The following is a 12181-nucleotide window of genomic DNA, read 5'->3' as shown; positions in this document are numbered from 1 at the left end:
AAATCAACATGATCTCGAGACCGAAATTACGATTATCGTTATTTCTAAATTGGCACCAAATTTATGGATATAGTAATTTCGTGGCACTCTTTACCAATCCTCTTTACACGTGTTAAATAAAGAGAAGGACTCGGTTCCACTGTCTTACAACATTCAAGATGGCGGAGGAAAGGGGTAAATATGCGTTCAGTTGTGATCAGCATGATCTCGACACCAAAATAACGATTACCGTTATTTCTAAATTGGCCCTGAAATAACGAATATCATAATTTCAGTGCATGTCTGAGACCTTCGGGCTCGAAGCTTGGGAACTAGTATTCAGGGAAAGATAAAATGGCGGCTTACGGCGGCGAAGGAAATCTCAGTAGTTTAATATTTAGCGTGAAAAGGCTTGGGTGTTGTGATCTGGTTCTCAAGTAAAAAAAAAATCACGGTCTGCAATGGTCTTACCACCTTTTGAACAACAAGAAAACATTGAAACGGTGGTAAAAAGCAGCAAGTTTCGAAGTCTAAACGAAAGATGGGTAAGCTGAGTTTCAGTCAAATATCATGACATTTGGGATGTAATTTCGATACCGAATAAATAGTTCTACATGGTTATACACGCATAGGATTCTGTTGTGTTCACGTGAAGGCCATTTCAGCCATTCCTGCCACTTGTAAGTGGTAGGAAATAAAAGATATGTATAGTTGTTTCGTATTGAAGCCCTGTGAAATCAAAAATTTGATTTATTTCTTCTTTGTTTTAGGTGGTCATTATCCATTACTTTTGGAAGTCGATGCTGATGAGAAAGAAAAAATGTTTATGATTATTTCTTCTCTCGAACATTTTACTATTTAGGTACCAAATAATCTTGATATTGAAGATCATTGCATCCATTATGAAAAAATTACCCTTGATTGCTTTGTCAACTGGAATGTATAATGTAATATACCTTATGATTTGTGGGATTTTTACAAGTAAACTAGAAATACTTGAAGAGGGTAATGATGTACTTAATGCAGAGCATTTGGTACAAAGTCTGCTTTGCTGTAATCTACCTGAAGGTGCTTTTTATATGCTAGTAAGACTTGCACAGCCCAGTCAAAATGTTTTTGAGTAGTAGAAAAGCTGGCCAAACCTCTTCCTGAAAAGCAGTCTGAAAAATGTGAAGTTAGCGGAAGGTACTTCATTGTAGGCGGCCAAATTGTAAGCTGCCAGCCCATTTTGAGTAAGCAGTAAAACTCAAGATTGGCTATTTTAGCTAATTTTATTGAGAACCAAATTCCCAGCAACGGGCACAATTTTACTGGGCTATTTGTTATTTAACTACTTAGTAATATTCTTATTAAAATTTACTGCATTCCTTTCTAATAATTTGCTGTTGATTGTATGCTGTATATAGCTTATGATTTGTGTGATTTTCACAAGTAAATTAGAAATACCTGAAGATGGTAATGATGTACTAGATAATGTACTTGATGCAAAGCTATTTTGGTGCAAAGTGTGTGCCTTGTCTGTAGGTGATTTTGCATGCTAATAAGACTTGTAATTCAAATAATACACATCAGCTGGAGTGGGAATATTAAAAGAAAAATAATAATATTTAGCTATACCAAGTTCTGGTTTTATGTCCAAAGTGTGTGCCTTGTCCATAGGTGATTTTGCATGCTAATAAGACTTGTAATTCAAATAATACACATCAGCTGGAGTGGGAATATTAAAAGAAAAATAATAATATTTAGCTATACCAAGTTCTGGTTTTATGTCCAAATTAAGCACTTAGTTGAAGATCACTGCACTGCTCAGGTCCAGAAGGCTGAAAGAGTACTGTCTGCTGTTAGTTTGATTTTTGTCATTTCTATTGATTTATTTTATTTATCAATGTTTCTTTGAATTGTAATTCATTGATCTCTTTCAATAGTGTAGGTTCGCTCATGTAACCTAATCTCCCACTTATGTATGTATGTATGGATGAGCTCAGTCAAAATGTTTTTGAGTGGAAGGCAAGCTGGTGATAGTAATAGGCAGCAGAGGCTGAACCTTGTCTTGAATGGAAGTGTGAAAAGTGTGAAGTTAGCGGCAGCTATATTGTGGCAGGCAGCCAAATTGCCAGCTGTGGCACATTTTGACTGGGCTGATTGTGTGTAGTATATATGTGCACTTCTTTTAGGGTGTTAAACAGGTTAAAGTACCAAGAAATCCTCTGTGATAACTTGATAATTCAAGATGTAAAAATTTTAAATAATAAGGTAAAGCTTGATCATTCTTAAGAGTTTCCATTTGTTCTGGAAATTTGGGGGAGGGTCAGGGGAGCATTATTTATACATAAATAATGTACATAAAAAGTAAAAAAAAGGCCCAAGGTAAAATCCCAATTTGTTTGAAGAGTTAATTTTATTAAGAGAAAACCCTGGATATAGCTTGGGATTTGTGTGATTTTCAAAAATTGTTAGGAACCTTGTTAATTTTCAGCTTCAAGAACACAAGTACATAATCTTTAGTGCAGCCCTCTTTTCTCCCCGCCATTATTCTAATTTTTTTATCAAGTTTCCTTTTTCTTGTGTTCAATTAATATATTGTCTTTACAGGTGAAATTTTAATATCTGCTAGCACAATTATCTCTGCTAAGAGTGTCTACCATCACTCTTGCCGGTCTCAAGTCCAAAACGCTGCAAACTAGCTGAAACTACATGTATTTCGTAAAATTGCAATGAAATCTATCTAAAAACACCAAAATCCGGCAGAACGCACGAGTTTTTGCCAAATTTTACGCAAAAGTTGACAAAAGCGCTCAATTCGACCTGAAAAACACTTTTTTTTTTTTTTGCAAAAATCAGCCTATTTTACATTCAAAAGCACGATGTCTTTAACAAAATAGGGATACAATCCATGTGAAAACGCTTATTCCAGCTAAAACGCAGTGTTCTCAGCAAAATTTGGGGAAAAAACGCGTAAAAACCGTCAGAAACACGACAAATTGGGCTGATTTTACCCACTTTTTGTGTAAATAGCTGCCAAAACCCTCTAAACTAGCTGGAACTACATGTTTTTCACAAGATCGCCATAAAATCTTGAAACGTTGCTTTAGGGACCTTTATGCCTCCAAAACGAGTGTTTACTTTAAAAAAAATGGAATGAACAAAGATGTTAAAGGGGAAAAAGCTGTGAGAAAGGAGAAGTTTAGTGTTGCTGTTTGATATGCCGCCCAGATATATCAATTTATTAATTTAACGCCTTTAGCCGTGGGCAAAAGTTTTTCTCTAGACTAAGAGGACCCTCCCTATGTTGACGAACCTCAATAACTCGTTGATTTTACTGTTTTTACACAGATTTGATTTTAACCATATTCGCCAAAATAACTGCCAAAACACGGCAAACCAGTATCTCGGCCAAGAGCGATATTGGCCATTTCACACATCCTTATTAGATATGAATTTTATTAAAGATTGTCATTCTAGCATATGTTGGCTAGTTACCACAGGTTTCTTGATTTTCATGGGAAAGTGGCATTGGTTGGTACCATGACCAATCTCCTCGACTTTCCCATGATTTTCATAGGATGTTAGCGACCCATACTTCGAACCTCAGTTGTTTTTTTTTTTTTACATTGGCGCGAGTTTCACAACTTTCTTGTGGTTTGGCATTGACTCAGAGTTGGGCTTATTTTTATGGCTAATCCATCGGCGACTTTCTCATGATTTTCTTGGGTTCTCAACAGTGACACGCACTTTGGAACCATAATTTTATAAATATGTCAACACTGGCAAATACTGCTAAAATCTACACTCTACTAAACTCCATGTACCACAATATCCACACAACTGCGTGTGCCTACTTGAAAATCCTAACCCTAACCCTAAAACTATCCAGTTAGCCTAGTATTGTATTGCTGGTTTGAGTGACTAAACTGGCTCAAATGATCCAGCTGCTTAAAAATCTAAGCACAGAGTAAGTTTAAAAGATTCAATTTTGTAAGGTTTCGAAACAGTTCCAAAATTAACATGCACATAGCTCAGTGTAAAACATCGAAGCTTCTAGGACTTCTTATGATTCCTACGAACGTACACACCTAATGCACGTCAATTTGCCTTTGTTGTCCTCGAACGATCACGTCTTCATGGTAACGTGGTGTAAGAACTGTACAGCACTTTATAAATATATGTTTTACTTGACGGTAAAAGTTTGAATCCGTACAAGGAAACGTAACGGAAACAGGCGATGATAATATTCCGTTGACAGAAATGCAACGGAAACGTGTCGTCATATTTTCGTTCAGGAATCATAACGGAAACATAACAGGTCCAAGGAAGAAGTGAATGATGTGGAAACATAGAGTTTCATTTTTCCGAATTACGGAATCATGCTATTTCGTCCTGTGCTCACTCTAACTCTGTGCTATCCTAAACCTAACCCAAACCCCAAACCAATCCTAAGCTATGGTAAAGGGTTTAAGTCAGGGTTGAGGATAGGGTTAGGGCAGGAGCCCATTACCTGGTTAGGGTTAGAGTTTGGGTTGCTTCGGGTCAGAGGGGTTTAGTGTTACAATCAGGGTTAGGGCTAGGGTAAAATTATGCTTAGAGTTAGCGGGGTTTAGTGTTAGAATTAGGGTTAAGGCTAGGATGAGGCTATGCTTAGGGTTGGCGTTAATATTTTTCTACAAGCATTCAATTGCAGGGTTTTTGGTATTGTGATTGTAAATTTCAGTAACTACTTGAAAGTTTACTGAAAAACAAACGATAGGCCGACTGGTACACTTACAGGATAGATAGAGAAGGTTGGGGTTAGGTTAGGGTTAGGGTTAGGGTTAGGGTTAGGGTTAGGGTTAGGGTTAGGGTTAGGGTTAGGGTTAGGGTTAGGGTTAGGTCTAGGTTAAGGGCTATAGGTTAGGGTTTAGGGTTTAGGGTTAGGTTTTAGGGTTATGGTGTGGGGCTAGGGTTAGGGTTAGGGTTTAGGCTTAGTGTTAGGGTTAGAGGGTCTGCGGTTGAGGTTAGGGCTAGGGTGAAGGTTTGGGGTTAGGGTTTGGGGGTAGGGTTAGTATTTAGGGTAAGGGTGTAAGCCTCTTCAAAAATATTTTTAAGAAGATTTTTTCACCTTTTTCACTTAAATAACCACCTGAAGAATTTTGAACATTTAGATTATTTGAAGCGGTTGGATTAATTTTGATTGGGGTTTAATAACTTTTAGTAGTTGGATGATTATTTTTACCAGTTGAACCACTGTAATATGCTGGATCTTTTTAACTAATATTATCATCCTTACCTGAATTATTTGAACCAATTTCACTGGTTACACATGCATTATCCAGTTAGACCATTTCAACTGGTTGGATTATTTAAACCAGTTTGTCCATTTTAGATATTGGCATCATTTTATCAAGTTGGATCATGTTAACCAGTCGCACCATTTTACTAAGTGAGATCGTTTCTTCCGATTGGACCATGTCACGTATTTAAAATCTTTTCACCGTTTAAACCATTTTATCTTGTTTTGGCTGGTTGGACCATGTTAACCAGTTGCATCATTTTGACTGAAGTGAAAAGTTCCGTTCTTAACCCGAGCCCTAACCCTAACCCGGAGTTAGGGTTAGGGTTAGGATAGCTCGCAGCTAGAGTTAGGGCTTGGGTAGGGTGGGATTATGATTAGGCTGAGGGTCGCAATTTTTTCTGAAAACATCCAATTTTTTTTTGGTATTGTGTTTTGCTCTAAACTTTAACAACTACTTGAAAGTTTGCTTGAAATCAAAATATACCATTTTTTGCCAAAATAACTGCCAAAATGCGCAATTCGGGCCTTTTTATCAATTTACACTTGGTTTAAGCTTGGTTTTTGTGTTTTCCCACAGACTCTTAAACTATTTTGCTGAGAACATTTTTTGCAGCGTTTTTAAAACTGAAATAAGCTTATTTTTGCAAAAAAAAACAAACGTGTTTTTCAGTCGAATTTAGTGTTTTTGTCAACTTTAGCGAAAAATTTTGCAAAAATCGTACATTTCTGCCGTATTTTGGAGTTTTTAGACAGATTTCGTCGCGATCTTGTGAAAAACATGTAGTTTCAAGCTAGTTTTCAGTGTTTTGGCAGTTATCTTGGCAAAAAATGGGTAAGTCAGCGCAATTGTTTTTTTTTTTGGTTTTTAAGGTTTTGTTTGCCCAAATTTTACTGAGAACACTGTGTGTTAGCTTGTCTCCATTGTTTTTTTCGCAGATTCTATCGCTGTTTTGCTGAAAACATAACGTTTCAGCTTGTTTGCATCGTTTTTGGTCGTGAAATAAGCTAATTTTTGCAAAAGGAAAAAACCTGTTTTTCAGCCCAAATTGACATAAAGGATACAGAGGAACATTTGCTTATTGCCTTTTTTTTGTCCTTACTCATGAAGTTGATTTTGGCATTTCAAACAAAAACTCTGCTAGAGCATTAATTGAATGACATATCATGCACTTACTTTGAAGCAAGAACACTTTTTTTTTAATTCAGAAAAATACCTTTTTATTTTTTTTTAAGGACTGCTGGATATAACCTGTACAACCAAGATGAATTTACATTCATTATTTGTCATAACTTACACTAAATTAGAAATTCAAGTATGAAATGAGGGTACTAGCCCTTTAATAGTGTTCAAAATTTCCATATGCAGGGGTACTTGTGGCTACTGGAGAAGAATCAGTCTTTAACCCTTCAAACCCCCCCCAAGGGAGATAATAAGTACAGATATCCTCTTCCCTAGGGGCAACTAGCTCAAAAGTGAGTGATCTCAAGGGCCCTCCAAAAACGTTTTCTACAGCAATAACTAAGCTCTACAGAAGCACACTATGCAGACAAAAGGTGTAAGAGAATCAATTCTTGGTCCCTCCCAGGCCAACCTATTGTACAAATCTCATGACATCTGTTCCAGTTTCATCAGTCAATTTTTCAAGCTTCAAGCTTTTCCTGCAATTATGTACTTGTTCTTGAAGCTGAAAACTAACAAGGTTCCTGTAAATTAAGTTTTCATAACAACCTAACAATTTGTGAAAATCACACAAATCCCAAGCTATATCCAGAATGATGCTCTTAATAAAATAAACTTTTAAAGCAAATTGGGATTTTGCCCTAGTTCTTTTTATTTTTTTGTTACTTTTTAGATACATTTGTATAAATAATGCTCCCCTAACTCTCCCCAAAACTTTTAGAACAGATGCAAACTCTTAAGAATGATCAAGCTTTACCTTATTATTAAAAATTTTTACATCTTAGACTACCAAGTTATCACAGAGGTTTTTTTCGGTACTTTGACCTGTTTAACACCTAAAAAGAAGAACACATACATAACACACACACAATCAGCCAGGTCAAAATGTGCTGCAGCCAACAATTTGGCCACCTACAATGAAATAGCTGCCAATTTCACACATGTCAGACTTCTATTCAGGACAAGATTTGGCCTCTGCTGCCTATTACTATTGCCAGCTTGCCTGCCACTCAAAATTTCAACTGAGATTGTACATACATACATGTGGGATTAGGTTACACGAGCGAACCTGCACTATTGAAAGAGGTCAATGAATTATAACTCAAAGAAACATTGATAAATAAAATAAATCAATAGAAATGACAAAAATTAAACTAACAGCAGACAGCTCTTTTTTGGCCTTCGGGGCCTGATCAGTGCAGTGATCTTCAACTAAGTGCTTAATTTGGACATAAAACCAAAACTTGTTATGGTTAAATATTATTATTTTTCTTTCAATATTCCCATTCCAGCTGATGTATATTATTTGAATAACAAATCTTATTAGCATGTTAAAATCACCTGAGGACAAGGCATACACTTTGTGCCAAAATTGCTTTGCATCAAGTACGTTATCTAGTACATCATTACCATCTTCAGGTATTTCTAATTTACTCTTGAAAATCACACAAATCATAAGCTATATACAGCATACAATTGGCAGCAAATTATTAAAAAGGAATGCAGTAATCTTTAATAATAAGAGTAGCTAAATAACAAATAGCCTAGTCAAAATGTGCCGGTAACCAGGGATTTGGCTTTCCACACAGAACATTTGTTAGGCGTCTAGTCTGGACAAGGTTTGGTCTCTACCTTCTGTTACTATAGCCAGCTTGCCTACTTCTAAAAAACGTTTTGACTAAGCTGAAAAAAATGTTTGAGAGAAAAATGGCCACAACAAGCCCACTTACTGCAAAATAAGGAACATAAAAGAAACACTTCAAATTAATACAGAATATAAGCCTTGCAGGATTTGGCTCTCAATAAAATTAGTTAAAATAGCCGATCTTGAGTTTAACTACTCACTCAAAATGGGCTGACAGCCTGCAATTTGGCCACCTACAATGAAGTATCTTCCACTGACTTCACACCTTTCAGACTGCTTTTCAGGATGAGGTTTGGCCTCTGCTGCCTATAATTACAACAGCCAGCTTGACTACTACTAAAGAACATTTTGACAGGGCTGTGCAAGTGTTACTAGCATATAAAAAGCACCTTCAGGTAGATTACAGCAAAGCAGACTTTGTACCAAAACACTTTGCATTAAGTACATCGTTACCCTCTACAGGTATTTCTAGTTTACAAGTGAAAATCCCACAAATCTCAAGGTATATTACATCATACATGTTGACAAAGCAATCAGGGGTACATTTTTCATAATAGGATGCAATGGTCTTCAGTATCAAGATTATTTGGTACCTAAATAGTAAAATGTTCGAGAGAAGAAATAATCATAAACATTTTTTCTTTCTCATCAGCATCGACTTCCAAAAGTAATGGATAATGACCACCTAAAACAAAGAAGAAATAAATCAAATTTTTGATTTCACAGGGCTTCAATACGAAACAACTATACATATCTTTTATTTCCTACCACTTACAAGTGGCAGGAATGGCTGAAATGGCCTTCACGTGAACACAACAGAATCCTATGCGTGTATAACCATGTAGAACTATTTATTCGGTATCGAAATTACATCCCAAATGTCATGATATTTGACTGAAACTCAGCTTACCCATCTTTCGTTTAGACTTCGAAACTTGCTGCTTTTTACCACCGTTTCAATGTTTTCTTGTTGTTCAAAAGGTGGTAAGGCCATTGCAGACCGTGATTTTTTTTTTACTTGAGAACCAGATCACAACACCCAAGCCTTTTCACGCTAAATATTAAACTACTGAGATTTCCTTCGCCGCCGTAAGCCGCCATTTTATCTTTCCCTGAATACTAGTTCCCAAGCTTCGAGCCCGAAGGTCTCAGACATGCACTGAAATTATGATATTCGTTATTTCAGGGCCAATTTAGAAATAACGATAATCGTTATTTTGGTGTCGAGATCATGCTGATCACAACTGAACGCACATTTACCCCTTTCCTCCGCCATCTTGAATGTTGTAAGACAGTGGAACCGAGTCCTTCTCTTTATTTAACACGTGTAAAGAGGATTGGTAAAGAGTGCCACGAAATTACTATATCCATAAATTTGGTGCCAATTTAGAAATAACGATAATCGTAATTTCGGTCTCGAGATCATGTTGAAAAAAATACTAACGGGGGAGGAAAGGGTTGAGTTTTTTATTCGCCCCAGTTTCTCTCGCCAAAAAATTATCCAAGATGGCTGCTTAAATGCACGCCTTTTATGCAATCAGGGACGTTTTCAGCGCAAAAATTGTTTGTTATGAAATGCATGATGAACCTACCTGAAAGGTATGTATGTGTCTTATTTTCTAAACTTTTCTATTCAGGAAATGTTGAAAGATATGATACGATGTATAGTCTTATTACAGCGAGATTAATTCCACAAATCATTCCAATTCCTTGGAACAAAAAAACAACGTGTACAACTTTTGATTTTTAACTCTTTATAAAATTACTATATTCGAGGGAATGAACCCATATACCACGAACAGTAGGTCTTAAATTGTAACCCTAGAATATTCTTTTCTCGCTCAATCGCTCATGAACAATATTATAACACCTATACTATGGTTTAGATTTCAGGCGCTTTTTCCCGCCATATCCTCAAACCCCCAACCCCCGAATGCTCAACACAAACGATTCCGTCATAAAACTTTACGTCATAGTAATTTCTCTTTTTTTATAGCGAAATTTTCGGGTAAATTTATGAATCGCGGCTGCGTGCTACAATGTCAATATTTAAAGATGCTAATGATTCCACCGTCGTTACCAATTCCGCGACCTCTTTATAAAGGTCTATTGCAATTTAGGGACTCTCTTAAAATAATACAACTCGCTCTTTTACTTGTGTAGTCAACTTGAAACCATTTTTGGCATATTTAGCTTTTTCATACACTCTCCTCCTCCCCCTCACGACATTGAAAGCTCTTAATGAAAAAGCACCCCACGGAAAATGCCCAGGGGTTCCTTCAAATCACCCCTCGGGTTATCAGCTGATACTGAAATATGTTGTACCTTACGAAATTTTGTTTTTAAAATTACTTTTCTCAAAATTGCCTTGAAATTTACACCAATCTTTGCGGTCCTTGACTTGTTTTTATTTTTTGTGCTTGTTTTTGTCGGTTCCTTTTACAGTTTCTTTGTACATATACTGGCACAATCGAGATCATCTGCCCTCTCCCGTCGGTTCAGTATTCGTTTCCAGGTCTCAAATGAACGTAAAAGAAAACTGTTAACACCTTCCCTAGACTTCATGAAAATTCCTGGTAACCTAGTGGTACGTTGCCCCATGGTCAGATCGCTTCTAATTAAATGACTTCGCTCCATGCCATAACTTTATCTTGTAACACATTCGGTATTTCTTTCCAAAGTTCTTTCCCCACTTATAATCAGTGGTTCCAATTCGCGATAATCGAGTTCTTTCTTCTAGTAGTTGTAGTTAATCTACATGGTTTTATGGCTCCCTTTTATGGGGTGTAAGTATCAAATGATACTCTTTTTATCAAGTATGCTTATTACATTTAGTAAACGACTGTGAATATATGAAAGTCATATATTTGAACTGCGGATAAAGACGTGAATATGAAAGTGATCTTCGCAGTAATGAACACTACTTGAGCCGTTGTAAAAATAAGGCCTGAAAAAATTTATTCAGGCCTTATTTTCACTACTGCTCAAGTAGTGTTCATTACTGCGAAGATCACTTTCATGTGTACATTTTGTAACTAGATTATTTGCGTGATATTTTCGCTAAGATAGCAAACAGAACACTTTGAAAATTTCGCTCTTCCAATCAGCCTTCAGGGGCGTCCACTCAAATATAACTTGCCTTTTCCCTTGTACTGGGCTTTAAGATATTTTCGTGAGTTCCAAATCAATCTTCAATCGATCTTTTCTCGGGTTTAAATGATCACGAAAAAAGTGCATTTGACACAGCCCAGCTAAGCTCACACTAAACCCAAGCGCAATATGCGAACTTATGTTAATACGAGGTGAGAATTTTAGCTAATGAATAAACATCATTTCGATCTGAGCGGGGTAACTTGACCACGGGGCGTAGTAACCGTTAAAAGGGCCATCTATTGGTGGCACGATTTTGAAAAATGTCAAGTAGACCGAAAAAAATTCTCATTTTCAAAGTGCTAGGTCTCAGGGTAACTAAATGTAGAATATAATCAAGCTCGCTGACGAATTCTATGACCATGTCGACGGGCCGTCTAGTTTTAGGTTTCGTGAGGAGTTTAGTTGGTGTAAGACTTCGCTCCTATTGGTTGGGAGTTATAAAAAATTGTGTCTCAAGTAGATGGCCTTGGTCACTGTGTTTAGGATAGTAATGCAATTCAGAGCTTGTTGCTATACTGAAATTTGTTATACAGCAATCTTTTCTTTCGCTATTTTGTCTCGGAATTTTTTAGTCATAGCTGGTGCCAGCCGGCTGTGTATTGTTTTCGGATAGCATGAGCTATTGTGACTATAAGTCCTCGATAGCCAATGTGGTCAGTGAAACGGGATTTTTTAGTCACTGCTGGTACCAGCCGGCTGTGTGCTATTTTCTCAATGCGTGAGCTACGGTGACTTTATGTCCTTGATCGCCAATATGATGAGTGGCGCTCAGTTGTTAGAAAGTCGAACCGCTAAATTAAAAGTTCCTGAACGAGACAGATTTTCATTGTTCCTTTGAGGCACGTTCCTGAAAATTTTCCACAATCTTCTCTCTTTCGAAGATCGAACACAACACAGGTCACAGGCCGGCCATGTCTCTCAATCCATTTCCACACAGCGCGCCTTCGAATTAATG

At 36.9% G+C, this 12181-nt stretch overlaps 2 long non-coding RNA genes across 2 annotated transcripts; one reads left to right on the top strand and one right to left on the bottom strand.

Annotated features, from left to right (window-relative positions):
• Position 1: 1 nt before the first annotated feature.
• On the top strand, positions 2 to 1728 carry LOC149053778 (uncharacterized). The gene is made up of 2 exons (XR_016188228.1): positions 2 to 524; positions 750 to 1728. It is a non-coding gene; the product is annotated as an uncharacterized LOC149053778 (long non-coding RNA).
• Positions 1729 to 7056: 5328 nt separating this feature from the next.
• LOC149053777 (uncharacterized) lies at positions 7057 to 9366 on the bottom strand. Its single transcript, XR_016188215.1, has 2 exons — positions 8984 to 9366; positions 7057 to 8758 (listed from the first exon to the last, which is right to left on the bottom strand). It is a non-coding gene; the product is annotated as an uncharacterized LOC149053777 (long non-coding RNA).
• Positions 9367 to 12181: the final 2815 nt, after the last annotated feature.

The sequence above is a fragment of the Pocillopora damicornis genome, chromosome 1, assembly GCF_964200805.1.
Source record: "Pocillopora damicornis chromosome 1, jaPocDami1.2, whole genome shotgun sequence".
Taxonomy (NCBI): Eukaryota; Metazoa; Cnidaria; class Anthozoa; order Scleractinia; family Pocilloporidae; genus Pocillopora; species Pocillopora damicornis.
The sequence above is the reverse complement of the archived record's forward strand: the minus strand, read 5'-3'. Positions and strand labels throughout refer to the sequence as shown.